A 6,000-nucleotide genomic window follows, 5' to 3' on the forward strand; every position below is an offset into this window, starting at 1 on the left:
TTATTAGAATGTTTTATTAATCATAGCGGTATGTCAGTTCCTGAGAACCAAACGAATGATTCCCCGTATGAACAACAATTAAAAAAATGCATTTATGAAGGGTTGCATTGCACCTATTAGTAGCTTCATTACGAAGCATATGATAGATCATCGAACAGGGAGGCTACAAGCCTTACTCGAATACGCTAGACATGCTGAGAGACATTTTAATAGTAAAAAGAAAAAGAAGGCACAAGTCCTCACTGCTGAAGACGGAGCTGAAGTATTTGTATTACAGTCAGGTAAAAAGGGCAAGAAGAATGCCCAGGGAAACAAACAGTCTGATAAACGATCAGAAGATTTTGAAGAGGGGAAAAAGAAAGGTGAATGCTTCAAGTGCGGGAAAAAAGGGCATCTAGCAAGGGATTGTAGGCAAAACAAAAAGGTAATTACAGAAGATAAAGGAGATGAAGACTGATTATATGATAGTGATGATACGTCAAGTGAAAGTCAGAAATCATCAGGAAAAGGTAAGAAACAAAAGCAAATGTAAATGTGATAGAAGGAGTAGAGGAAGTGCAAATAGATATGGAGGATGAAGAAAGTGAAATTTTGGACTTAGCATTATTGAGCTTAGAGCTCTACTTAGCGGATACGAAACCGGAAGTTACACTTCTGGTGGAGGGAAGGGAAGTCAAATTCCTATGTGACTCAGGAGCGTCACGGACTTTGATACACCCCTCCAAGTTACCAGAACATTCAGAATCACCTGATTATATACTAGTAAAAGCAAAATGGACAGCTATACAGGGAACCACTTTCCCATGATATAGCAATAACTGACCCTGTTTCAGGTATGACCCAGAGAAGTAAAATAGTTGTTTCTGCAAAGTGTCCAGTAAACCTATTGAGCAGGGACCTTATGCAGATATTTGGCATAGCAGTAGTTCCAACTGTACAAGGTATGGAGGCACAGAGACAGATGGATACCTTTGTAGTGCGATCGGCGGGTGAAACCTTTTATTGGTACAGCCAGGACCTAGTCACGACTGGTCCAGGGGCAGTGACCAAGGAGCTGATGAACGTAGCCATCAGTAAAGCCCCCTCCCTTGACACTGATCGACAGCATTTGTTGCACTGTACCCTATACAGCTGTACTACACCAGGACCTGATAGAGAATATGAGGAAGAATTGTTTAGAAATCGTGCAACTAGATTGGTTTTGTGTACTTTGTACTGGGATACTGAGGGGAACAGTGTAGTTAGCTGTTCATTACCTCAAGAATTCCTTGCATTGTATAAATTGAATCGGTTGCCACATGTCAGCTTGACAAAGAACAAAAGTGTTAAATGGGCAGATTTAGGAGAAAAAGTAACAAGATGGGAGAAACAGACTGATTTAGAACTATCAGAACAAGGGATACAAAAACAAAAACTGAATTGGTTGACACAGACACATCCAGCTGTACACTTGCAATCTAGCGAGGACAGCTGATTAGCATTTTTATTAGAAGAAGAAGAAAAGACCTTGTGTGAAATTCCAACAACTCTCTGGTCAACAGGCAAGTCAGATGTAGGACTTATTCGAACAGCAGGACCAGTTACAATAACCCCAAAGTCAGCTTTCAGACCACAGAAAAGACAATACCCTTTGAGAAAGGATGCAGAAATAGGAATTAAGCCTATAATAGCAGTATTACTCAAAGAAGGAGTACTGGTAGAATCTCCTGATTCACCATGTAATACACCCCTATTTCCTGTTAAAAAAGCAAACGGGGAATGGCGGATGGTACAAGATTTACAAACTGTAAATAATGCAGTAATACCCAGAGCACCTACGGTGCCAGACCCACATACCTTGTTAAATGATTTAGAACCACAACAGAAGTATTTCTCTGTGGTAGATATTAGCAATGCTTTCTTTTCAATACCTATACATCCTGATAGTCAATATTGGTTTGCATTTACATTTCAGGGTAAGAGGTATACGTATACTCGACTACCACAGGGATATTGTGAGAGCCCAACAATATTTGCACAAGAAATGGCTAGCAACCTGGCAGGGTTTACCCCACCGGGAGGAAGTCAAATTCTACTTTATGTAGATGACATCTTGCTAGCAGCCCCCACCCAGCAACAGTGCAGGGAGGATACAGTAGCATTATTGAAATTTTTAGCAATACGAGGACACAAAGTAAACAAAAGTAAGTTACAACTTTGGAGAAAACAAGTTAGATACTTGGGATATGTAATATCCAATGAAGGTAGAATACTAGATGAGGAAAGAAAAACAGCAATTTTGCAAGCACCCAAACCAACAACCAAGAAAGAAATGATATCTTTCTTAGGTACAACTAATTTTTGTCGGAGCTGGATACCAAATTATGCTTTGGAATCTGCTCCATTAACTGACTTGATATATAAGACACCAATGGCAGTACAAGATATTTTACAATGGACAACTGAAGCAGAAACGGCTTTCTGCAGGTTGAAGCAGTTGATAGCTTCTTCATTAGTTTTAGGACTTCCAAATTATCACAAACGGTTCTTTCAGACCGTAGATTGTAAGCAAGGATATATGACGTCAGTATTGACGCAACAACATGGGGACAAGCAACGCCCCATAGCCTACTATTCATCACAGTTAGACCCAGTGGCGCGATCTTTGCCTCACTGTGTACAAGCAGTAGTTGCAGCCGCAATGGCAGTACAGGCTTCGGCCTCAGTGGCGTTATTCCACCCTCTCACATTGAGAGTGCCTCATGCAGTTGCAATAATTTTACTGCAAGAGAAAATGGCATACCTTTCTCCTGCTAGACATCTTTCATGTATGACTATTCTGCTGAGCCAACCTCATATGACAATTGAACGATGTACGACATTGAATCCATCAACATTACTTCCAACTCCTGCGGAGGGCACACCACACAGCTGCCTGCAGGAAAGTGAATGGTTAGCTTTACCTAGACAAGATCTTACAGATATGCCCTTGGATAATGCCGAGATGACATATTACTTGGACGGCTCATGCAGAAGGGGTCCTACAGGGAAGAATCTGGTGGGGTATGCAGTAGTTACAGACACTGAAATTTTAGAAGCTCAATCCTTACCACACAACTTATCTGCACAAGCAGCGGAATTGATAGCTTTGACAAGGGCATGTACTTTAGCAAAAAACAAGTGTGTAAACATATATACTGATAGTCAGTATGCTTTTTCTACAGTACATGTATTTGCACAACAATGGAAAAATAGAGGAATGACAACATCTAGTGGAAAACCTATTAATCATGCGCAATTTATTTTGGAGTTATTAGAATCTATTCAGTTACCTACCAAAGTAGCTATTTGTAAATGTGTAGCTCATACAAAACAACAAGATAAGATTTCGAAAGGCAATGCACGAGCTGATGCAGCTGCAAAGCTAGCAGCCTCAGACTCAGAAACTTTATTTTTGAACGAGGAATTAAACCCTCTGAGATTTTAGATTTAGACATGTTAAAAACAATGCAGACGCTTACTACAAAAGCAGAAAAACAAAAATGGGTAAAACGAGGTGCAATTCTTGAAAATGGACTGTACATTTCCAAAGAGAAAAAAAACAATATTGCCATCTAATTTATTTAGATATGCAGCTTTGTTGAGCCATGGGCAGAGCCATGTCTCAAAAGGGGGAATGGTACAGATAGTCAATCGAATATTCCAGACATATGGATTCACAAATTACACACAAAAATTTTGTGCAGCTTGATATACTTGTAACAAGCATCATGCACAAGGAGCATTTAAAACCAAGCAAGGAAGTTTTCCTATACCACCATACCCATTCCATACTATTTGTATGGATTTCATAGAATTGAATAAATGTGAAGGGAAAAAATACTGTTTAGTTATTATAGACATGTTTTCTAAATGGGTAGAAGCTTTTCCAACCAAAAACCCGGATGCAGCAACAGTGGCGAAAGCCCTGATAAAAGAAGTAATCCCTAGATGTGGCATTCCGGAGAGGATTTATAGTAACAATGGCACACATTTTGTGAATCAGATGATTCACCAGCTTGGGAGATTTTTTGGTATCTCCTTGAAGAATCATTGTGCTTACCACCCACAGTCAGCAGGACTGGTGGAAAGCTACAATGGTACCCTTAAGAACAAGTTAAGGAAGTTAGTTGAGGAGACCCAAAAGAACTGGATACACTGTCTGCCTTTGGCACTGCTGAGTATGAGAACGGTTCCAAATGTAAAGGGTCTGACTCCCTTTGAAATGGTTTTAGGGAGAGCATACTATGTGCCTCAGTGGAAAGCTCTCATGCCTGCAGAACAAGAGGCTGACAGTTTGTTAGCAGAATATATGAAGAAATTGTTAAGGAATAAGTCTGTTTTGCAGTTTAACTCTCTTTCAGATAAGGAACAGACCAGACTGGTGGAAGCAGTCGTGGGCCCTGGAAGTTGGGTGTGGCTGAAAGTGACGAAAAGGAAAAACTGGGCGAGTCCAAAGTGGGAAGGTCCGTACCAGGTTTTGTTGGCAACGCCTACTGCAGTTAAAGTGGCCGAGAGGATGTCCTGGGTTCATTTAACGCATTGTAAACTGGTAAAGAACTTTCAACTTGATAAAAACTTTGTGACTGATACACAACCAAACCAAGATGGCCAAAAACAAAGCGAATAAGAACTTAGATCAACCCCAGAGATGTTGCATAATCATTTTGTTGAGTATACATTTATTGACTATTATTGTGATAATTTTCCTCTTGTTGTGGGTTATCCTACAAACAACCACGCAAGTGAAAGTGAAAAGGCGTGATAAAATGTCTATAGACTGGCATCCAAATTTTAACACATACCTAGACATGAAACGTGTATATGCAGAGAATATGAACATTTCAAATTGCTGGGTTTGTACCACCATACCTACAGCATATGGAGGACTGTTAATGTCCGCTATCCCTTTGGGGATAAATGAGACTTGGGAAAATTTGCTTTTTGACACTGGAACTGTAAGATCACAAGACAAAATAGCATTATTTTTACCTGTTACACAAAAGGGAATTGTGTGCTTTTTTAAAAATGATACCCTCCAAGTAGGATGGAGTAATTGTAATATTACGATATCCTACAAGTGTTACATTAAAGTTAAAAGTGGAGGTACTGTTTGTAATACTAACTATGATTCATATTTGAGCACAATGAAAACAACATTGAATGAAGTACGACAAATCCCTGTTTTGTTTAAACAATTGTCAATAATAGATCAGAAAATGTTGCATGCAGGGCTAATGCGTATTAGTACTAAAGTAGAAAACTGTTATTTTATTTGTGGGAAAAAGGCATATAAATGGTTACCTGAGAACTGGTCCGGCAGTTGTTTTTTGGGTTATCTGGTTCCAGCAATAAGACAAACTGCAGAATTGCCTTTGGGTAAGATACGAAATGTGAGAGATGTACCCCAAAAACCTGAAGGTCCAGTCGAGAAACCTGTAAATCCAGTCGGAAAGATCGAAGCTGGCTGGAAAGACCATAATTCCGTGAAGGATAAAGACAAATTAACTCATATGGACTTGAGTGACAGTGTTATATCTTGGGCAGGGATACTCCCAGCATATGGAGCAGCCAGATCGATCTGGGAGTTGAGAAAACTGTCAAAACTTCTCGAAGTAATGAGCAATGCAACTTTTTCTGCCCTTGAATTAGTGACTGATGAACTAAATGCAATGCGAACTGTAGTGCTACAAAACCGAATGGCTCTTGACTTCACCCTAGCGGCGAGAGATGGTACGTGCGTGCTTATCAAAGAAGAATGCTGTGCATATATTCCTGATAATCGTCATGAGATAAATAATCACCTAGAGGTAATTCAGCAAGTATCAGCCATGACTGAACCAGGCTCAAACCCACTGACGGACTTTTTCCAGAATCTATTTGGGGAATGGGGTTCCATCCTAATGAATATTTTGATTGCCATTTGTGTGGGTATACTCCTGATAGGAGCATGTGTTTGCTGTGGAATTCCCTGCATGAAAA

Source organism: Protopterus annectens, chromosome 5.part1 (assembly GCF_019279795.1).
Source record: "Protopterus annectens isolate FY-2018-M chromosome 5.part1, PAN1.0, whole genome shotgun sequence".
Taxonomy (NCBI): Eukaryota; Metazoa; Chordata; order Ceratodontiformes; family Protopteridae; genus Protopterus; species Protopterus annectens.